Source organism: Ambystoma mexicanum, chromosome 5p (genome assembly GCF_040938575.1).
Source record: "Ambystoma mexicanum isolate Mex_15411 chromosome 5p, UKY_AmexF1_1, whole genome shotgun sequence".
NCBI lineage: Eukaryota > Metazoa > Chordata > Amphibia > Caudata > Ambystomatidae > Ambystoma > Ambystoma mexicanum.
The window spans coordinates 449367675-449391968 of NC_090930.1; the positions used below are offsets into that span (position 1 = coordinate 449367675).

At 47.8% G+C, this 24294-nt stretch overlaps 1 protein-coding gene across 4 annotated transcripts in view; it reads left to right on the top strand.

The window, feature by feature from the left end:
- Positions 1–24294, top strand: part of KLHL13 (kelch like family member 13) — a 553397-nt gene that overhangs the window by 257625 nt on the left and 271478 nt on the right. The window lies entirely within an intron of this gene.

The window sequence follows — 24294 nt, forward strand, 5'->3', positions numbered from 1 at the left end:
TTGACACTAAAGTGCTACAGCCATAAGTGGAAGCATTTCTCTACATGGTGCAGGTCGCAGAAGATTACCCCTCTGAGGGTCACGGCCCCACATATTCTTCCATACTTGCTTTCCTTGGCAAAAGCTGGTCTGGCTCGCGCATCCATCAAGGTACACCAGGCGATCATCTCATGCTACACCAGATCCCCGGGAAGATCTTCGTTGTCGTCTCAAAGCCTCGTCAAGGAGTTTGTCAAGGGGCTTTTTCGATTTTTCCCGCCAGTGAAGGCACCTGCCCTGGCGCAAGGGAAGTCAACGTAGTCCTGACCACACTCGGGGCCACCCTTCGAACCTACGCATCAGGCCCCACTCAAGTTTCTCTCGTAGAAGACGGTGTTCCTTGTGGCCATCACCTCAGCCAGGCGAGTGGGTCAGATCCAGGCCCTGTCTTGCAAGCAGCTGTATCTTACTTTCCACATATCAAGGATGGTGCTGCATATGCACCCCACTTTCATGCCGAAGGTCCCGTCGGAATTCCACCTCAAAAAGCCTTTGGTGTTGCCCGTTTTCTTCCTGAACCTTTTATCTCTAGCGGAGAGGACTTTGCATTCGCTGGACGTTGCTCGTGCCTTGAAGTTCTACTTGGCACGCACTAAGAGTTTTAGGAAGACTTCTGAATTGTTTGTGAACTTTGGATCTGTAAATCATGGGAAGGCCTTGTTGAAGGCTTCCATCTCAAGATGGCTCTCCGGCTGCATCTTGCACTGTCATTGACTGGCTAACTTGCCTCTGCTGGGCCGTCTGAGAGCCTACTCCACCAGAGCGATCACTGTGATGACAGCGTTCATTTCTGGTGTGCCCTTGGTCGACATCTGCAGGGCTGCAACATGGAGGTCCAAACATACCTTGACAAAGTTCTGCTGTGTCGACAGGGATTCCAGGGAGAGTCCAGAGTGGGCCAGGCAGTGCTACGTAACCTGTTTGCTTGAGGTAAGTCTGTTCCAGGGGTAAGTGTTAATTGCTTCTGTTGAGCCTTGCCACCTCCCGTTGTTGTGCAATGTGTACTGCTGTGTATTCGTTATTCATGAGCATGTGACTCCATGTCAGACCCCATGCTGGAGAAGGTTTGTTACTTGCCTGTTACTATTGTTCTCCAGCATCGGTCTGGTATGGATTCACATTCAAACCCTTCTTGGTCATACTGCCGCTTTACATGCTTACCAAGTCTGTAGGTGGCTGCCAGAGGCGGGGCTTATGGAGAGGACTGTCATTAGATGGGCGCATCATGACGCAGAGGACAGTGATTAGTTTAGAGAAGAAATAAAGTTTTAAAGTGAAAGTGAAACTGTTTTTTCTTTTACTGAGGATTCCCAGCCTGACGGGGGAATATTCATGAGCATGTGAATCAATGTCAGACCCCATGCTGGAGAACAATAGTTACAGGTAAATAACTTAAAACTTCTTCATGGCCTGCTAGCCGTGGCCTTCGCCGTGGATATGGTACTTGTTACACCAATAGCATTATTTGGGACCTACTGAACATGTTGCACCAATAGGTTTCTTTGGGGCCCATTAGCCATGACCTTCGGCACAGAGACCTGTTAGCCCCTACCTAGGGATGTGATTACTACAGGTGTAAAATAACTTTTTTCCCCACTCTCTCCCCATTCCTGTGGGATTCCCCTGATAATGGCAACGAACTACACAGCAGCATTCAACTCCCAATGCCTAAGGGATTCCCACAGTTATGCTAAAACATCCCAAACTCTTCCCTGGCCTCACAGGCCCTCACCAAGTGCCCACTCCTCTTTCCATGGTACACACACCACTCACCCCCTTTCCCTCAATTAATTTCTTTACTCCCCGGCCCTCTCCTGCTCATTACCCCCATTATTGTTTGGTTCATTTGATGCATTTTCTTCTCCAAGGTGGACTTGATTGAAATTTAGTGTGCTGAATTTCAGGGGTTTTGTTGTATTAAATCTGATAACCTCAACACTCTCTTAACGATTGGCTTTTCACTGAATTTCAATTGTTTTGCTATCCCATAGCTTCCTTAGGGCCCACTAGCCATGGCTTTCTGCTGTGGCCCCTGTACATGTTGTACCAATAGTTTTTCCTTTTGGGTCCACTAGCTGTGGCCAGTGGCCATGGCTGAACATGTTGCATGGTTTCTTGAGGTCTCACTAGCTATGGCCACTGTACATGTTGTACTAATAGTTTTATTTTGGGCCCATTAGCCTTGGCCACTTGCCATGTCACACCATTAATGTGTTAACAAACACCCATTGTCCCCAGTAGATTTAGGCACTGCAGATGTTAAACCTTTTTTTTTTCCAACTTCATATTTCCGCAATCATTTCACAGTAATCCTTTCCAATAACAGAAATTCCTGTGGTAGAGTGGCATGTCTCTGATTCCTGCGATAACAGGGACACATTTCTCAGAATGCTAGTCTTCCACATCCTCACAGGCGCTCAACATGTGACCACTCACTCCACTCAATTTCTTTTGCCCTCCCTAGCCCTCTCTCATTACCCCCATTACTCATCGCTTTGTGTGATGCACATATTATTACGAGCGCACCTTGCAGTGTTGCCACAGTAATCTTGTGAGATTTGTGCTGTCTTCCCCTGATAAACTGAAAATTTTCTGCCCGTAACTGTCTCCCCATCCCACCCTCAACTTCTCTTGGTGTCTTCTTTCCCAGTCCCGACCTCTTGCCTGATGGGATTGCTATCGCTGTTGCTATTTATATAGCGCCTATTGCCAGGCCATCTAAGCGCTGTTGCCAAAACAATCTGTGTTTCCCTTGGAGTGACCACATAAGATGTTTGAGTCACTTTCTGATGTCGAACGTTATTAGGCTCTGTAAGGTCGTGGAGGAGTTCATTCCAAAGTTTAATGCATCCTTTTTCCTCATCCAAGCAGATTTTTGTGTTCTTTCATTTGCCGCTTCTCGCAGTATTATCGAGTGAATCGCTCCTCGCATGAGCAGAACAAAAAGGTTACTATTCATTTCTGAAAAGCGTCTCTGTTGCAATGCACCAATGCTGATATGTGTTTTAAGGTACAGGGGACACCCCGTTAAAAACGACTGGATGGATTTATCCCCAGCCAGTCACAGAAATTAAGTCGATGCTTTGCGCCCAAATTGTTTCTTATTTGGTCCAAATCTGCTAAACGTTTTTTACGGTACGGCTGTTCAAAAACGGCACTTTTTCTATATGGGAAAATGAATGGCATTTGGCCGAAAAAGGCATTTTTTTTTTTACTTTCTTAATAACGTTTCCATTTCTTAGTGAATCTTTGCATGAGTGGGGGTAGCTGTGAGCACTGTGAGAAACATTTTGTTTAGAAAACATCTGCCGATTCTGCAAGTCAAAAATTAGCAATAGAATTTTGTATTTGTATTTTGTATTTTATTTAATTTATATAGCCCTTTACCCCAAAGTGCTTTACATAAGAACAAGTAAACATACAGCAAGCATAAGATGACAATTGAACCACAACCTGATAACAGCATAAAGAACAATTTACAATATTGCAGCGGAGAGGAGGGTGTGGGAGGGGGGAGGTGAACAATGGAATGGTAGGTCTTAGAGGAGGTAAGGACGGGGGAAAGAGCAGGAATGTGAGGGAAGAAGAGCGGAGAAGGTGAGACAAGAATCGGGCGGGGGGAGGAAGGGGATCGGAGGGATGGAGAGTGTAAGGAAGAGGAGGAGTTAGAGGTAAGGGTAAAAGGGAAGGAAGGAGGTAGGGAAGGTGGCGTATTAGGGAGGTGAGTGGAAGAGGTAAGAATTTAGAGAAGAGGGAAAGGAATGGTAGGAGGGAGAAGTGCGGATGTGCTGGGGGAGGCGGTTCCAGTGGAATGGAGCAAGGTGTCTGAAGGAGCGGAAGGGGGCGCAGGGTGGAGGAGGAGGAGAGAGTAGGAAAAGATTAGCGGAGAGGACGAGAAGGGGTGTAGAAGGGAGGAGAGGTAAGGGGGAGCAAGATCATAGAGGGATTTGAAAACAAGACAGAGGAACTTGAACTTGAGTTGGGAGTGGAAAGAGAGCCAACCTAGTGAGTTGAGGGAGGAGGAGATGGAGTCAAGAGGTGAGAGAAGGCATAGGGAGCGGATGGCAGAGTGGTAGATGGATTTAAGAGGGGAGAGATGAGCGGATGGGAGTCCGAAGAGAAGGGAGTATAACAGTAGAAGAGTCTGGAGAAGAGTGGGGGGAAGTAATTAAAAGTTTAGTGGCGTGAAAGGTAAGGAGGGGTCGAATTTTACGAATGTTATAGAGGTGAAAGCGGCAGGATTTAGCAGTGAGAGAAATGTGGTGAGAGAGGAGAGGGTCAAGATGGAGACCAAGGTTGCAGGAATGGGGAGAGGAGAGCGGGGGGAAAGAGAATGAAGTGTGAGGGAGGAGGAACAGTGATAGCAGGGAAGAAGAGGAGTTCAATGTTATCAGTATTCAGAGTAAGAAAGTGTGAGGACATCCAGGAATGATTTAATAGCAGAAAGGCAAGAAGAGAGTTTATCATGAATGTCAGGAGAGAAGGAGGAGAAGGAGAGGAAGAGCTTGGTGTCATCAGCATAGAACTGGTGCGAGATGCCAAAAGAGGAGATAATAGGAGTTAAGAATGAGGTGTAGAGTGAGAAAAGAAAAGGGCCAAGGACAGGGCCTTGGGGAACTCCATAGTTGAGAGGAAAAGAAGGGGAGGAGGAGCCACCCCAGGACACAGAAAAGGTGTGGTTAGAAAGATAAGAGGAGAGCCAGTTAAGAACGTTGTCCTTGAAGCCAAATGATGAGAGGGATCAAAAGTATCAAAAGCAGCAGAAAGGTCAAGGAGAATAAGGAGGGAGGAGTGCTTTTTCCCCATTGGAATTTTCAATTTTCCATTGGCGTTTCCATTCAATTTTCATTCAATGAATGAATTCAATGAATTTCCATTCAATTTTCCCATTGGTGTTTTGTTTTATATATTCTGCTTATAAATCACATAACCAATAATTATATGATGGGTTTAAAAAATGCTTGAAAAAACCTTTCACCTCAAATGTATGTGTAAGCCGGAGAATTTGAGCTAAGTCTCACTCACATTCCACAGGTCCAAATAGTAGCCTTCCCTGGAAGTTCACCTCTGGTTCAGAGTACTAGCAGCATGGCATTTTGGGTATGAACGCCTTTTGCTCCAGGACATTTTGTTGTCTTTGTTCTAGAGGGTTGTGGTACTTATACATAATTTAACTGAAATACAGACATTTTGCAAGCTGCAAGACAACTACGTACCTGGTCGCACCCTTATTCAGGATCATCAGTGCAGTGTAGTCTTGGGGTTGGAGCATTGGGGGTGGGGGTGTATGCCAATAAAATCATGGTGGGTTTAAAAAGGCTTGGAAAAAAAAACTTTCACCTGAAATGTGAAAAAAGGATAATCCCTTTGAGCCAAGCCACACATTCCACATATATTTTTCAAAATAATCCATCTGGGCCAAGTCACACCTGCCACAGCGTTGCCAAGTAGCCATCACTGGAGGTTCACTTCCTGTAGCCATGTGGACATGCAAATTAGTCTAAAGGCAAGCATTTAGCTCCAGAACATTGTCTTTGTCTTAAAAGGAGTGCTATTTTATACATAGCTTCTTCAGACGAAGACAGATAATTTTCATACACAATGTTGCAGCATTCACAAAGGCATTTAACTAGTTTTCCATGACAGTAACTAACTAAATCATGCGTATTAAAAAGGCGATAATGTAAAATACAATTGAGTTGAAGGGATGCCTTTTGTACCAAAGCACTGCCATTTCTCTTGTGTGGTGTGAATTCCCAGAAAACTAAGGGGCTTACAATGTTAACTATGTTATTATTAATATATGAAAGTTACTATTTGTTTTTCTTCTTTACAACATAATTTCACCCAGGCCTCTATACCGTGTGAGAGAAAAAATGTATATGTCTGTTTAAGGATTTCACACCATTAATATAGAGTGGGGGGGGGTTGATAATGAGAAACCACCAAGTTATGACCCAAGGTGAAGCCAAAGGACATCATTTTTGTTAGGGTCAGTATGCCAAAAGATTATGACCACTCCCGAGATCTATACAGCTATTACCACATTGTGGAAGTAGCAATACACGTGTTGGAGTTTTGGTGATGATGTTAAAAAAATTAATTTAAGGGCGAGCAAAGTACATAGACTAACTGAGTTAGTAATTAAAATGTGGTTTTATTTTGTAGTTTTTGAATTACTTGTTTGCCTTCATAATGTAAGCCTTTTATTTGCTACTTGTTTAAATGGGAACAGGTTTTACATGAGCATGCACTAGGTGCAATGTAAAAGGAAACATTTTCCAACGTTGTTTTAGCTTTCTCTTAAGGTGTTACATAGCACATTACAATCAAAAATCGGTCTATTGTTGAAAAGAAAAAAGGGGCCTTGTTGAAAAGAATCTTGCCTGGTAATGTAACGTTTCCTTGTATGCTTCTGAAGGCAGTATGTTCAGAATGCAGTAAATACCAGTAGTCCATGACTGCAATCTGAACATTCTGGTTGGCTGAGAGGAGGTCAGTAACAATCTCCATGTGCTAATCACATGAGACCTTTCCATTTATAATCCATGGAAACCAGCCAGGAAGCACAAGTTTGGTCAATATTTTAATTGCCCACACTAGCCTGTGGAAATTGATGCAGCCTTACTTTGTGGCAGTTGCCTCCAGTGGTCCGTTAATGTCTCCTATGGATATGGCGTCCATCAACGTATGATCAGCTCACTTACATTTTAAATGATTTAGTAGTTGTAAAAAGGACATATGGAATCTGCTTAGCCTGTTGGAATTCATGGATTGCTCTTTGTAGGCCTCATTCCCCCTATCCTTGCCTCCTGCCTCTGGTGGATAAGCCTTACTCTACAGGGACATGGATCAAACTACTCAGTCCCAACCAAACTCTAACTAGCCCTAGCCCTAACACTAACATGAATAACTCAGAAGGGCAAAGAATGTCTCTCTTCTCTTGGTTGTTTCTCTTCATGCCTTTCTTCCCAGTGGCTTTCTCTTTAAATCTGTATCTTATATCCTGTGGTTATTGTTAGTCAAATGTCTCTTGTTAGATTATCAAGAAAGACAACTTACAGAAAGAAATAATCGCTTGATAGTTCATTCATTAGCTTCTGTAGCTCTTACCCATATACTTGTAGTTGTGTACTCTTTGTTTCCAGCTTTAATAGAATGTTCTTTAGAATACTTTCTCACCCTCATATCTTTACTATTCTGCCTCTTATATTTTTTTAAGGTTAATCCTCCCTAGGTTTTGTCATTGTTACCAATTGTGATCCCCCCTCTCCTGGGTTCTTGGTACTGATTGTCTCTTTGCTGATTCTGTTCTCTTAACAGTCTCCTTTCACAACAATTATACCTATTTGCAGTAGCCTCTCTTTAGGGTTTTGACCCTGAGAGCAGGGAAGAAAACCCCAGGTAATGTGTTCCCACTTTTTATCAGTTTCCCAAACTGTGTATGGATTTAGCATAGCTCCAATTCTGCAGATTTACTGTTAGACTTACACAGATGTGACTTTGAGAAGCTTCTTTTCTCTCAATACGTTGCTCTGGCAGCCTATCACCTTTCCCGTTCTCCCCAGTACCCTTTCTGATGCAGGAGAACTGCGTAGGGCTCGGCGCGTTCTAGAGTATTTAGTTTCTCAGTTCTTCTCTCGCTTCTCCAGTGTCGCGTTCTTGGCTCCTCTGTAGCGGAATGCTTTCTAAACACAGGCAGCAGGGAGCCCAGGGCATTCCCTTCTCAGGCAGTGTCAGCATCGTTAGCTGGGCCTCTCACCCACCACAATGCCGCTGTGGTCACGCTGCCACCTTGTACTGATCTTGTGTGCCTGTTGCAGGATTATTCGTCTCTCTGGCATCCAATTTTGGCATTCGTCGCCTGTCCAGAAGTCACAGGCTCCACGACTTTCTTCTGCTCCACCTCTCCAAGGCATATTCATGTAAGGCGGCTTCACTGCATTCCATGCTCTCTCTCCTCACAAGAACTACTTGTCTCAGGTATATCCATGTCTCTTTTTAAAGAGACGTTACCTTTTCTCTGGTATGGCTGGTTGGTTCTCACATTACCTGGGGCCAAATTTAAGGATGACAGATTAATCATCTTGGCTGGCAGTCCCATATAGAGAGATATGCCATTTGCTCTACGGAGTTCCTCATCGGAATGGGAGTCCTTGTCCTGTGATGAATCTGATGATGTCATTACTCCTTTTCCCGAAGTAGCCTCTTCTCATGTGGCCAGGGGATGACAGCTGCTACCTGATCCTGATCCTGACCCTGGGCCGTCTATTTGAGGGAGGACCACATTGGGGGAGGTGACCCTCAGGGGGATAACAAGGCATCATCAAAAACAGCCCCATAACCCCCATTCTCTCTTAGGGATGTTCCCTCTCTTCCTCATGCCTCGAATGGCATATTGTGGCATGCTCCCTGAACCTCTAACCAAATCTACTTCAAGTATTCCACAATACACCCTAAAGACTAGGTTATTAAGAACTGAGACAAGGAAGAAGTTGGGAGCAGTGATGATTATTCCCAGCGAAATTCAATGTCGCCTTCTCCAGTGTGGAGTCTGGCATGGATTCACAGGCTCATGAATATTCCCCGTCGTCATGCTGGGAATCCTCGGTAAAAGTCAAAACAGTTTCACTTTCACTAAAAAACTGTATTTTTCCCCTAAACCAATCACTGTCCTCTTGGTCATATTGCCCCCATCCAGTGACAGTCCGCTCTCTAAGCCCCTCCTCTGGAAGCCATCTTCAGATTTTTACTGCATGCTTCAGTGTTGGGAGTCCTCAAGTTTTCTCTCAGAGCTATTTGTACTTTTTGTGTGTTTTTGATGGAACAAGTTCTATTTTTGTTTCAAAGAAGCAGTGTGCTCTTTGCTTCACCTGCCGACAGCGGGGACCCGTTGTCTGTCAAGTTCTGGGCCCTTCAAGGGCTAAGATCTTCGAAGGTTCTAGAAGGCACTTGGGCCTACTTCGCGCACTCTGACCATGACAGAGGAGAAAGAGGGAAGGTCCCTCTTCAGGCCTGCACCAAATGCGGGCAACAGAATGTGTTTGTGGAGCACAAGCACCTGCAGTGCCTCTACTGCCTGCACCCGGACCACAAGGAGGTGGAGTGCAATATATGCCTTTGTTTCTCCAAGAAGACGGACAGGCATAGTAGACTGGCGGCATTGCTTAATGCCAAGGCCTCTGACCCGTGCTCCCAGCAGGATCATACCTCAGCCAGAACATGTCGGTCCGAGGAGCAGTCGTCTTAGTCCTTTGAGAGCGCCTCATTCGTGGGGGCCCAAGATAAGGCCAAGCGCTGCAAGTCCGAGTCTTCTGGGTTTACTGTGGAAGTGGGTCCCAAGGTGGATATGGCGCGATCAACATCACCTTCCGCCTCCTTTGCCAGCCGGCAATCGAGCTCCTCTTCGAAGAGGAAGTCTAAACTATGTGAGAAATCTGAGAAGCCACGGACGGAGGAGAAGGCCGAACAGCCCAAGCACGCTCAACCGGCACAGGATAAGACCTCTTCAGCAACTGCATCGACGACTGCTAATGCCAGGACAGCTAAGGGCTCTGATCCTGCTAGGGTAGCCCCCCATGGCTCAGGTGGTGTCCCTACCCCCAAGGCACAAGGCCACCGCAGTGACTTGGGCATAGTCTGCAGGCATGCCAAAAGGTGGAAAACCGGCTCTGGCCCCAGTTCAAGATCCTCAGGGAGGACATGAAGAGGAGGACGAGGAGGCCTCGAAATCAGCCCTCCAGGCCGTCGCCCAATCCATGGAGGTCTCGTCCACGGACGACGAAGACCAGGAGTCTGTAGACACGGTCCTCAAGGACGTTGAAGAGAAGGACGATGACAGCGCAGGGCCTAGTTTTCCTGTCCTGCCTGCTCAGCCGAGGAACATTTCCTTGGATATTCTGTCAACTCTACACACCTTTGTGTCAGAGATCCAGATGAGGGTGCCTCCTGCTCCGGTACCTCTGGTCCCCCAGGTCGCCGATCAGCCTCCAGTGAAGAAGAGGAAGCATAATCCGACACCCTCATTTCAACATCTGCCACCAGGCCTTTCTCCCCCAGCAGACCCAGACACGAGAACGGATACAGCCATGACAACGGATGACGAGGATATCATTGCAGCGTTCGGTGATGCTCCACATAGGCTGTCCCTACTGGATGAGGTGGGATAGTTCCACTCCACAATCTCCAGAGCCTACAAACTATTCCAGCTAGTGCTTGAGGAAACCAAGAAGGAAATCTTCTTGTACCAAAGGTGTGAGGCTAATAGGAAGACAATCATGGCGGTGTGTCTTCTGGACGATGTTTGGTAAGAGGACCTGGCCATCATGAAGAACCCTTGCATGGCTCTACCCAAACGGGATAGGCTGGAGAAGAAATATCAAACTTTGAACTCCGCACCCATTACCGGATTTGGTGGTATTGGCGGCTGCGAGGAAACGGTTGGCCAAACCGTCCTCGTGATCTTCAATCCCTTCAGACATCGAGGGGAAGAGGATGGACGTCATGGGAAAGAAGGTGATTTACACTGCGGTGTCAACTATCAAGGCGGCCAATGCACCGGCATTCCTAACCAAGCACGACAGGGAGTTGTGGTACAAGCTGGGGCCTTTTCTGGAGTTCCTCCCTGACTATAATAAAATGGAGGCAATCACTGTCTTCCAGAAAGGGGAGGTAGTGGATGATGACGTTATCAGTGGCGTTGGACGTCGCAGACACAGGGTTTCGGCAAATGGGGAATGGTGTCTCTGCCTTCATCACCAAGGCTGGATGAAGCCCATGAATTTCCATCAGCAGGGCCAAGCGAAGGTGCTGGAAATGCCCTCATGGAGAGAACCTATTTGGGAAGGTGGTCGACGCGTCCCTTCAGGCCATCAAAGCGGATACGGAGACAGCCCGTTCCCTGGGCACTCTACAGCGTCACTGCTTTTCTTTTCGCTCCTCCAGGGAAAACTCAAGCGGGTCTTCAGAAGGTTTCTCCACATTGTACCGTCAGCCTTCCAGAAATCCAGATCCACAGCTGTGGAAGCCCACATATGCTTTTCCCAGGCCTACAGTAGCAGAGGACAGCGTTGCCGCAGCCCGCAGGGCAGGCCACCAGTACTGAAGCAAGCCTGCACCGACTGGGAAGTCGGGCCCCCACTTGTGCACCAAGATCACCACTGACAGATGGGGGCTGGGTGCTCTCGACCATGGACACATCTGGAGTTTCAACTCAGGTGTGCACGGATTCCTCCGGTTACCAGTCAGGAGCATCACATTCCTCTGCTCCTGTAAGAGGTACGGGCCATGCTGCAAAAAGGGGTGATAGTTGGTTGCCCAATGGCTCTGGGGCTCTGGAGTCTATTCCAGATACTCTCTGGTCAGGAAGAAAACGGGGGTTTGGAGGCCCATCCTAGACCTATGATGTCTGAACAAATACCTAAAGTCCCAAAAGTTCAGGATGGTCACGTTGCAACACATGCTCGGCCAACTGGAAAAAGGAGACTTGATGTCGTTGGAGCTGGAGGATGCCTTTTTCCACATTCCCATTCACAAGAATCATCAAAAGTTTCTAAGTTTTGTGGTGCAAGGACAGCGTTAGCGGTTCAAGGCTCTACCTTGTGGCTTGAAGTCAGACCCCAGAGTATTCAAGTAATGCCTAGCACCAGTGGCGGCCCATCTGCGTCTACAGGGCATACATGTATATCCATTCCTGGACGACTGGCTGATTCGCACCCGCTCGCGGGAGCTGGCCGACGGACACACAGAAATGACTGTCCAGCTACTGTCAGATCTGGGATTCTCCATCAACTATCCAAAGTCCTGCTTTACACCATCGCAGAACACGCTGTTCCTAGGTGCCAGACTCAATACGGTGTCTTGCCTGGCGTCGCCCTCGGATCAGAAGGTAGCAGCCATTCAAGGAAAGGGGCAGCGACTGTCGTTGACGAAGACCGGCACGGTGTGGGCCATTAAGCTGTTACTGGGCATGATGATGTCCTGCATCTACCTCATCCGGCTCTGCAGGTTGCAAATCCAACCTCTTCTGGAATTTCTGGATGCGCTCTGGGTACAAGTGTCTAGACGCTTCACGGACAAGATCTCTTTCAATGATGAGTTCTGTCGGTGATAGGGTGGTGGGGCGTCCGCTCCAACATCGGCCAAGACACAGGATTTCAGAATCCCCCCATACCAGGAGACGGTCACCAGGGATGCCTCTCTTGAAGAATGGGGGTGCACACCGGATGTCTGCACGCCAGAGGCTTGTGGTTGCTGGAGGAGAAGGATCTTTATATCAACATCCTGGAGCTATGGGCAGTGTTCTGTGCCCTCAAGTCGTTCCTACCCTCTCTGAAAAGCAAGGTGGTGAGGATCTTCACGGACAACACCACCACCATTTTCTACATCAGGAAGCAGGGGGGCACTCTATCCCCGGTGCTCTCCCAAGAAGCGCAGGACTTGTGGTGCTGGGCCGTCAGACAGGGGATGTTCCTCTTCCTGCTCCACCTGTTGGGAGTGAAGAACACCATTGCTCTAGATAGATCTGTTTGCTACGGCAGCAAACTCCAATTGCCAGAAATTTACCAGCAGATTCCATCAGCCGAGGAGCCTGGGGTACGCTTTCTCCTTCCTGTGGCAAGGGCTGTTTCCGTACGCGTTTCCATATTCCCTCTGCTAACACGAGTCATCAGCACGCTCAGACAGTGTCCATGCAAGATGATATTCCATCACCCCGGCGTGGCCGAGGCCGGTTTGGTCAGTGGTTCCGGATCTTCTCACCGGAGAAGAGGTGCAATCCTTCATCACGACCCAGGATGGCTGAACCTGAGGGCTTGGCTCTTGCAGCCCTCGAGTTTGGAGAATGAGTTGCCTGCAGACTTCAGGGCGGTCCTTGTCAAGGCCAGGGCGTCCTCGAATTTGAAGTGCTACAGTCACAAGTGGAAGCTCTTCGATACGTGGTACAGGTCTCAGAAGATTACCCATCTCAGGGTCACGGCCCTGCAGATCTTTCCGTACTTGCTATCCTTGGCCAAGGCCAGACTGGCATACACCTCTATCAAGGTACATCTGGCGGTGATGTTCTGATATACCATGTATCCAGAAAGATCATCGCTTTAGTCCCACCGAGTTGTCAATGAATTTTTCAAAGGACCTTTTCGATCTTTCCTGCTGGTGAAGGCTCCTGCCCTGGCGTGGGAATTCAACGTGGTTCTGACAACGCCAAAGGGAGCCCCCTTCGAGCCTATGTATCAGGCTCCACTCAGATTACTCTCGTGGAAAACGGCTTTCCTTGTGGCCATCAGCTCTGCCAGAAGAAGGCCATGTGTAACTGTTTTATGTTATTGTTATTTTGCATTTATATAGCGCCTTATATACCATTGGTATGGTCTGAAGGCGCTGGTAGGTTGAACGCCCTTGGGAACCGAAGTTCGGGTCAGTGGAAAGATTAGAGAGAGTCCAAAGGTGCGTGTGCACACCGGTATGTGTGCAGCTGGTGCGGAATTCATGTGGTAGCTGCTTCTTAGCGGTAGGTGTGGTGGTTGAGAGATCAGGGGAATGTGTTTGGTCTGGCTGGAATTATCCAGACCGAGTGTGGCTGCGATTAGGCCTGAGGAGAAACGCCTGGCTGGGGGTGTGAGACCAGCCATATTTACTTAGAGTGATGGGGGGTGAGCGGCAGATGTTGATATGAGAACAGTTATACCGAATGGTGTCATAGTATCTCTGTGTTCTAGTTGAATGGTGGTGTAAGGAAAGAGTAAGCGTGGGGTGTGATATGTAGTATGCTCTTTCAAAGATTCCTTGCATTCCAAAACAAAATATGCACGTCACGCAATTCTGAGCGGTCAGGTCCGTTCTATGTGTTTTGTTTCACATCCGCTCTATGCACTATTCACCCATACACTCATTTGTTCCATGCGTTCATCCGTTCCACAACGTTCGTTCGCTCCATACACTTGTTCGCTCTCCGCACACTTGTTCGCTCTCCACACACTCGTCTGCTCTCCGCAGCCTCGTCTGCTCTCCGCAGCCTCGTTCGCTCTCCGCACCCTCGTTCGCTCTCCGCACCCTCGTTCGCTCTCCGCACCCTCGTTCGCTCTCCGCACCCTCGTTCGCTCTCCGCACCCTCGTTCGCTCTCCGCACCCTCGTTCGCTCTCTGCACCCTCGTTCGCTCTCTGCACCCTCGTTCGCTCTCTGCACCCTCGTTCGCTCTCTGCACCCTCGTTCGCTCTCTGCACCCTCGTTCGCTCTCTGCACCCTCGTTCGCTCTCTGCACCCTCGTTCGCTCTCTGCACCCTCGTTCGCTCTCTGCACCCTCGGCCGTTCTCTGCACCCTCGGCCGTTCTCTGCACACTCGGCCGCTCTCCACACTCGGCCGCTCTCCACGCTCCTTCGCTCTCCACGCCCCTCTGTTCTGGACGCTCTTCAGCTCTCCACGCTCCTCCCCTCTCTGCACTCAACCTCTCTCTACACTCAACCTCTCTCTACACTCAACCTCTCTCTACACTCCACCTCTCTCTACACTCCACCTCTCTCTACACTCCACCTCTCTCTACACTCCACCTCTCTCTACACTCCACCTCTCTCTACACTCCACCTCTCTCTACACTCCACCTCTCTCTACACTCCACCTCTCTCTACACTCCACCTCTCTCTACACTCCACCTCTCTCTACACTCCACCTCTCTTTACACTCAACCTCTCTCTACACTCAACCTCTCTCTACACTCAACCTCTCTCTACACTCAACCTCTCTCTACACTCATGTGCTCTCCACATTCATCTGTCTTCCACATTCATTTGCTCTTCATATTCTTTACTCTTTACTCTCAACCTACCTCCACACTCATCCGCGCTCCACACTCGTCTGCCAGCAGCGCTCCTCCTCCACGCTCATCCACACTCATCTATATTCATTTGGTCTCCTATTCAGCTCTCCCATCCTCCGCACTCATCCGCCCTCCTCATTCATCTGTTCTCGACACTCATCCGCTCTCGACACTCGTCCGCTCTCGACACTCGTCCGCTCTCGACACTCGTCCGCTCTCGACACTCGTCCGCTCTCCATACTCATCCGCTCTCTATACGCATCCACTCTCTACACTCATCCGCTTTCTACACTCATCCGCTTTGTACACTCATCCGCTCTTCACACTCAGTCGCTCCCCCACTTAGTCGCTCCCCCACCGCTCTGCACACTCAACCGCTCTCCCCACTCAGTCGCTCTCCCCACTCAGTCGCTCCCCCCACTCAGTTGTTCCCCCATTCAGTTGTTCCCCCATTCAGTTGTTCCCCCATTCAGTCGTTCCCCCCATTCAGTCGCTCTCATGCTTCTCTGCTCTCCACGCGCCTTCGCTATCTACGCTCCTCTACTCTGCACGCTCTTCCATTCTCCATGTGCCTCTGCTCTCTGCACATAACCGCTCTCCACACTCAACTGCTCTCTACACTCGACTGCTCTCCACACTCTTCCGTCCTCCACATTCGTTTGCTCTTCATATTCATCCGCTCTCCACACTCATCCGCCAATAGCATTCATTTTCCAACACTCATCCACACTCATCTATACTTATCCACACTCATCCTTACTCATTCGCTCTCCCCACACATCCGCTCACGTCCTCCACACTCATCCGCTCTCCACAGTCAACCGCTCTCCACGCTCATCCGCTCTCCACGCTCATCCGCTCTCCACGCTCATCCGCTCTCCACGCTCATCCGCTCTCCACGCTCATCCACTCATCCGCTCTCCACGCTCCTCCGCTCTCTACACTCAACCGCTCTGTACACTCATGAGCTCTCCACATTCATCCATCTTCCACATTCATTTGCTCTTCATATTCGTCCGCTCATTACACTCAACCGACCTACACACTCAACTGCCCTCCACACTCAACTGCCCTCCACACTCAACTGCCCTCCACACTCAACTGCCCTCCACACTCAACTGCCCTCCACACTCAACTGCCCTCCACACTCAACTGCCCTCCACACTCAACTGCCCTCCACACTCAACTGCCCTCCACACTCAACTGCCCTCCACACTCAACTGCCCTCCACACTCAACTGCCCTCCACACTCAACTGCCCTCCACACTCAACTGCCCTCCACACTCAACTGCCCTCCACACTCAACTGCCCTCCACACTCAACTGCCCTCCACACTCAACTGCCCTCCACACTCAACTGCCCTCCACACTCAACTGCCCTCCACACTCAACTGCCCTCCACACTCAACTGCCCTCCACACTCAACTGCCCTCCACACTCAACTGCCCTCCACACTCATCCGCCAACAGCATTCATCCTCCACACTCATCCGTACTCATCATACTCATTCGTACTCATCACACTCATTCGTACTCATCACACTCATTCGTACTCCCCACTCGTCCAATCACGCCCTCCACACTCTTCTGCTCTCCACGCTCGTCCGGTCTCCACGTTCATCCGCTCTCTGCACTTTCTACATTCCCAGTGATTTATTCCTATTATCCACTTCACTGTTTTAGATCTACATTACTCGTTTTAGTTCTGTTTGTCATTGCAGGTTACATTCTGGTTAGTTTAGCTGTACTTTATTTATTTATTTATTTATGTTGTGGTTTGCTGGGTCGGTGTTATTGTGATGATTGATGTTGCTGGTTTGGAACCGGTTGGTTTTAGGGAAAGAGCCAGGTTTTTAGTAGTTTGCGGAATGCCTTTAAGTCCTCAGTTTGGCGGATGTGGGAAGGGAGCGAGTTCCATAGGGTTGGGGCCAGGGCTGAGAATGATGCTCCACCTAAACTGACTGAGTTTGTCTTGGGAATTACTAGGAGGCCGGCTGAGCTTGATCTAAGGGTGCGAGTGGGGTGATAAGGTATTAACTTTTCTTGAAGATATTGTGGTCCAGTTTTATGTAGTGCTCGATGGGTGAGGCATAAGGTTTTGAAGGCCACCCTACGGGCTACTGGAAGCCAGTGCAGTGTCTTGAGGGCTGGGGATACGTGGTCTCTTGGACCGAGCGCGAGTAGCACTTTGGCCGCCGCGTTTTGTGCTCTTTGGAGTTTATTCAGTTGGTAGGCATGAATTCCGAGGTATAGGGAGTTTCCGTAGTCCAGTCTTGATATGACGATTGATTGGACCGCGGAAACTCTGTTGGGAAATGAGATATGGAAAGATGCGCCTAAGGTTTTTGAGGTGGAAGTGGCAGGGCTTTGAGACATTGTTGACTTGGCGCGAGAGTGTTAGGTCGGAGTCAAGGGTGCATCCAAGATTTTTCACTGTGTTGGAGGGTGTCGGTGAGTTTCCCATGGCGGGTGGCCAGGGTAGTGGGTGCGGTAGAAGATCGGAGTTGCCGCAAACCATGATTTCTGTTTTGGATGGTTTACCAGATAATAGCGCCTTGATGCCCAAGGGCTTAGTACACTCTATAAATAAATAGATAAATAAATGGAAAAGAGGTTTCTACTACCCATTATTCCTGTCCATCACTGTTTCAGACATGCATGCTGTATTACAGACCAAAGTTTTAAATAGCTGGTTTCAGAGCCAAAGAGAGTCCCTCTAACCGAAAGAATTCACAGGGTTCCTTTTCAAGATTACACAAAGTGTTTAAAAAGGATCCACTTGCCTAAACACTGTCCTGGACCTCTCGAATATCCTTGTATTTCCACAAGATAAGTTCGAGATGATCACATTGCAAATCTGTTCAGCTCTACTTCCATGAGAAAGGATGTGTAATGGGACTGAATAATATTTATCCGTATCTGGCCGCCAGTTCCAGGGTCCTACCTTTTGGCCTTAGTTCATTGCGGTGTGTTTTCAACTAGATGAACTCAGTGCAGCCTTTAATCACCTTTGTATGAGACCTGTGAAAAGCCTGAAGGCATCTTCACACCTACTCCCATTTGAGCCTCTGCTCAGTGGCCAAGGAAAGGCCATCGCTTTTGGATCCTGAACCTGGGGGTGGAGATGTGAGTGAGGATCACCTGGGTGGAGGTTCCTTGGGGAGTGGGGAGAGGATGTCTTTAGCCGAGGCATGGTATCCCTCTTTCCATTGTGATAGCAAACCCTACTCTCCCCCTATCTTCATAGGTTGTTGACAGTCCTTTCCCCTCAGTTACACCACTCTGGTATTGAGATGAGGAAGAGGCCTGGAAACTATTGAAAGGGTCAGGCATGTCCCAGCAACATAAGTAATTGGACTGGGAGGGCTTGCACCTGCAACCTGTTAACCGGTCACATGTGCATAAAAGTTGGAGCCACCAGCAAGGAATGGGAGACCAGCTGTAGAGAAGCCGGGCTGGGAGTTACAGGCCTGAGAGGAGAGACGTCCTGCTAAGAAGGAGGCTGCAGGCGAGGGTCCTGCCTGGAGGCCAGGACACCAGCAGTTGTCAAGGAGAGACTGCGATGCTAGGGGCTGAGTGGGCCGTGAGAAGGTCAAAGCTGCCAGAGCATCCCTGGTCGGGTGACCACAGCCAGAGCTGTGGAGCACAGAAGTGTCTCCAGTGCTGCAGATCACCGGTAGCGCCCACAAGTGACGAGTGGAGCTAGAGGCAAACCACAGCGTTATTTCCGAAAAGCAAGCACTGCTCGCAAAGCTACAGAGAAGTGTGGGCAGAGCCGAGAACAAAGAGAAGATGCGCGGAGGAGCCGCCAATGACCGGTGAGTGAAGGGAACACTTGTACTTGGGCCCTCCTGGGGCTACTGCAGGGTAAGTGTTACTGTCGGATGAACGGAAATATATGTGCAATTGAAAGTGAATCCTAAGTGAGGGGTTTTATTGAACAATAGGAGCAAGTTGAACTAGAAGTGAAAGAAGGTGAATCAAGCATTATTGAATACAGAACTAAAGAAAGTTTAGATGAACCTACAAATGGAATGCAAGCATGTGTGAAACACGTAATGAACACTGCAAGACAAAGCAGAGAATGTACTGAATAAAGTGAAAAGTAAGTAATGAACATTCCTGAAGATTGTGAAAGTAAGGTGGTGAAAGAGAGTGAGCACCACCGAGTGAATTGTGTGGAAGTACACACTGTGGCAAAGCCAAGGGACTGGCAAGGATAAAAACACATTGGGGCAAAGCCAAGAGGCTGGCAATTGGAAACCAAAGTGAATGTGAACCAGAGCACAGGGGCAGTGACAGAGAAACCTCTGTAGGCAAGAAAGCCTAGGGTTATCGTTGTGTGACGACCGTGTGATCCGACAACTGAGCATAGACTGAGGATACTCTGTCTGAAAAAGTCAAGGAAAAATATAGAAAACAAATCTTCACTTATGAAATAGATTGCTGAAGGGAATGCTGAAGATGGCAGTCTGTGTAAAGTAAAGTCGACCTGGAACTGGTATTGAGTATTAAGAGATTGGAACGGAGTGTGAATTGGCAAGCTGGACAAGCTGATATCTTGGGGAAGACCTTGTGTACTTTGTTGTTGCCTTGGGGAAGGGAACCCCAAGGCTTTTTGGAATTGCTTTGAACTGGGGGAAGGGGAGCTGGAAAGTAAGCCAAGAGCTGGAAGAAGCTCAGAACTTTATTTGGAACACTACTTTTTTTGTTGCTGACATCTCTACACTTTGCTTAGCTTTAGTTGTGAGGGCAAGTATAGGTTTTGGACACAGACCTTTAAGTTGAAACAATTGACTTGGACTGTCCTTAGTTTCTTTAGGTAGGGAAATCTCACCTTAGCAAGTTAGGCATTACACCATTCTTACATTTACGTTAATAAGTGTTCTATTTCAACTTTGAATCTGTTGTCTGTGTCTTGCTTCATGATGCCATCAAAGCCCCCAGCTCACAAGAGGCTGCACCAGTACTATAACCCCTCTGAGAATTGTTTTGCAGAGGGCATTGACTAAGCCACAGTAAGTATAAGCGGGGCCTGGCCCAGAGCCTAATCTTTATTGGCTAATGTGATGTTAGGACTAAAACAACCAGACATTGATTTGAGGGTTTTGTTTTTGTCACTTCAAATAATATTTTTTAAATCTACAAGCGCAAGCCCTTTTCTATAACAAAAGGAAGTCAAAAGGGGTGCTTATGAGGATTTCTAAAACTAATACAAAATCCTCTGTCTGAAATCTTTTCTAACCAAACCACTTTCCCTATCTTCCAAAAAACAACAAACCAAACAAAGGAACACTTTTTGTGTAACTATTCACAGGAAGGCATAACTGCTGGTTTTTAACCCCAACCCTGGCCTTTCAGTAATGGCCTTTGCCTACAGTTAAAACAAGACAGTTCCTAATGTGCTGACAGGTTAACCAAGGGTCTTAGTACAAGTCTCTGTCCTCTCGTCCCCCTCTAGGATTCTTAGTCTTTCATCCACCCCCACTCTGGGTTTCTCTCACTCTCTACTCCCCACTCTGGGGTTTTCTCAGTCTACACACTGTGAGAAATCAGAAGGTGTCTCCCTGACCAATCCCCGGAGGTCTGTCCTCCAGGTGGCCAGGACACGCCCATCGCTATTGGATCCAGTTCCTGGGGGTGGACCAGTGAGGGAGGCTCACCTGGATGGGGTATCCGAGGGGAGTGGAAGTTGGACACAGACGGGTGAGACGCGGTATCCCCCCTTCTTCCGACAACTTTTCCCCAACCTACCACGTAGGATACACAAGCACTTTACCCTCCTCCCCCATTTTCCGACGCAAACCCTTTGACATTACGAAGGACGACGGACTAACACTAGAGCAATTTACCTGACATGTCACAAAAGTAGGGTCAGGCAATTGACCAGAACCACACACACCTGACGGCCCTTTCCCTTCCCCGCAGGGATACAAGGTGGAGCACAAGATGTGCAAGGCAGACCGCACGTCCAGGGAACTAACTCAGCACAGCAGTTCGAGGAAGAGAAATACAGCGCATACATACTGAGAGGGTAACAAGGAGAGTAGCGACCTTGCCCTTTCCGACCAAGGCCCATGAGACCTCCGTAGAAGGAAGCGTAAGACCGCAAAGAAAAGCCAGCGTGTGTTGCAGCAGATATGTACAGTACACAAGACCTTCCTCTGCTGATAACCAAGTCGGGGAGAGGTGCTCGTCTCCGTGGTACCTACTCTGAGGATAATGAAAGCCAAGCAGTTCATCACAGCCGGTGAGTCTAGTGGAGAGTCAATAAGAAACCAGCTATGTTGAATGAAAAGTAGCAAACGGCTAATTGAACTTTGAAAGCATAAAGCACAATTGATGAGAAAGGGGAACAGAGGAGCCCGGCACCATGTGGGTGCTCACTCGGGAAACTCTGGACGATTACCCAATTATTGAAATTACCAAAACCAGAAGGCCTTGGGAAAGGCGAGAAGAGGGGTCAAAGTGGTCATACATGGGGTCTTGTAAAATCTTCTGTACAGTCGAAAGTCTTGTGCAGCCCTTCTTCTGGGTTGTGCCACTCTTGGTTATGCGTCCTGACTTTTGATTGAGTCGAACCAGGCATGAGATGAAGACGGCGGTGGCTCCAAGCATCAGGGTTAAGGACAGGACCCAAAAGGGAATGATATAATCAATCAAAAGTCAGGACGCATAACCAAGAGCGGCACAACCCAGAAGATGGACTGCACAACGCTGCAGTATCTTTAATTATAACATGACCCCAGGACAGCGGAAAACCTCACCTGAACCCACAGAAATGTGTTGAAGAACCAAGAACATTGTTTAAGGATTGTTAATGGAAGAAACCTTTTCTGTACTGTATAAACAATAAAAATGTCGATATTAATCGCACGTTAACTGCCAAACAATGTACTAGTGCCTTGACAAAGCCCAAGAAAGGGCGAAACACATTCACCTCCCTCCTAGCGGAGAAATGTTGGCACAAGTTCGATAAAGAACTTATTTTGGAAAAGATTTTTCTTTATGTGAAGAAACTCTAACAATTGAATTAAAACCAGCTATTTCGTACTCACTAAAAAGTGTGCACTTGATAATTATTCCAAATTTGGATTTTATGTATAATGTATATATGAATGCGCACAGGCCTACATAGGAAACCAATTCCTGTACTTTACCTAACAGACTGATAGGTGGATGTCGGTCTCTGCGTAGCCATGCAGCCACTGACCTCCAGTTAGCATGGATCAGTCCGAAATTAAATAAAACATTACTAACTGAAAAAAGTGGGTAGAGCGCATATACTAATGTTATTCACCGTATCAAAAATACATTGCAATTGATAATTAATCTTTTTTTAACAAATTATGGCTTTTTTTCCAGTGAAAGCAAACCAGTATTGCACAATTGTATTTTCCAGCGTTCCTGTGCTCCGTGCATAATCATGCGGAGGCAGATTATTTTTACACTTATTTACACTCTAATTATAAAAACAGTGTGTAAACGAGTACGCACGGTCTAGTTTACATCCATTCAACCTTGCAGTCAATAGGGTACATTACTCTAAATGGTCAGTGGCAGCAGAGTCTTTGCTCAAGGGTGAGTGTTATAGTCTTCAAGGCTACAATTAAAACATCAAAAACCTGACTCTACAGGTAGTGCAAGCGCTGTTCAAAAACAAACCAATGAGTTACATTTGTAATTGAAATAGAAACTCAGCAAAACCTGTCCGTGTGATAATCTAGATAGGTATAACACTGTATGTAGCGCTTCATACATGATTCGTCCAACATTTAGGCACTGTGATTATTATACCTCAGTCGATACTCCGTTTACCGACCTCTGAAGAATGTCAGCCAATAAGATAGCTCAGCCAGTTGAGTGCGCGTTGCTGAGATCTGTGTGATCTGTAGGTTGCAGGTTTGAATCCTGGCATTACCAATTCAGCCTTTCATCCCTTCGAGGTCGATAAAGGAGTGCCAACTTCGGTTTGGTGAAAATTGTTATAAATACATTCTATGTACAGCACCTTGCCAAATGCGCTATATAAATTACCATTTGACCATGAGATTAGGTATAGAATTTAGCTTGGAGTCCTTGTGCCTCTCTGCACTGTTGTATCATAACATTGGCATACCATTGGGTATTAATAGCTCCAGGAAATGAGGACTTTCATTAAACATCAAAAGACAATTCTGCTATCGAACCTCAAAACACACAATACAATTCATGTTTGCTTTACTGTAAAATTGGCTAGGTTTTTGTGTTTTCAACATTTATATATGTACAGGAGAGATCAAATAGCCAGACCTTCGAGAAATAATGAAGGGTGTATTCTGTCCCAATGCAGAAAGCTGCCGCATGGTAATGATTTCAATACAGTTTTTGCACACGTCGCCTGGATATCGCATAGATTTTACCGTTTTGCAAACGAGAAAAGTAATTTTTTCTCTTTAAATCAATACTGCCACCTCAAAATCTCACCTGGAGCACTGCTTGAGTCTGTCTTTACTGATGCCACCATAAGTTCCTTACAACATTCTGGGGTTCTACTCCTTTAAACTCTACATCCTGGGGCGGTCTAAGTCTTTCTCCTCTCGGGGGCTCATCTCACTCCTCACTCTGAGGTGTTCCAATGCTCTCCCCAGTCTGGGGCTTTCCCAGTCTGTGTACTCCAGGGCTCTTTCCCTTCTCACTCCCATGCTCTAGGGTATGCTTCTCCTTTCTCTCTTTCACCCGCCTCCCTCTCCATTTGAGTCACCATCTACCTGACTGCCTCGAGCGGTGCTCCTTGGGACGGGCATTGAGTCTGGTTGACTCTTCTCATGCTGTGCACTTGCTTATGCCACTTTTTAGCTGGGCACCACGTTGGTCTTCCGTGGGACTTCTCCCTTTTTCTCGCAGTTTCTGAGGCTGCTCCGCCCAGCCCTTAACTGCGCCTCGCTGCACCCTCATGGTGTGCACTGCCTGCCGACACTGGCATTCTCTCTCACTGTCTCTGGCCACACCTCCTTTGCTGTCTTTGGTGTAGTTGAACTCTGGGGGGCCTGATCAGCCTCCTGTGTTATTTGATGTACCAGAGATGCTCCTCAGTGGGCTGGTTCACTAGTCTCTTCTTCTTCTTCACAGGAGATTGGGCATACCTAGAGTCAGAATCAGCCATTAGTAAAGGGTGTGCATGTTCATCACAATATCAAACCCCTTCATACCCTACGAAGGTTTTAGTGCTTGGGCATGGGGGATAGTGACTTATACCCCTGTTGGGGTCACTATCCTACATGGCTGAGTCACCTTCTGAGCAATCCTGCTTACCCAAGGGGTGTTAAGCGTAGTGGGCCCACCTGACTAGTCCCAAAGGGGGGTGGTAGTTCCTAGGGGAGTGATGAAGATCTCCCTTGATTAGTCCCAATACCTGTAGAATTCTTGGGGAGATCAATATTCATGTGCTGGAGATTATTCGGGAC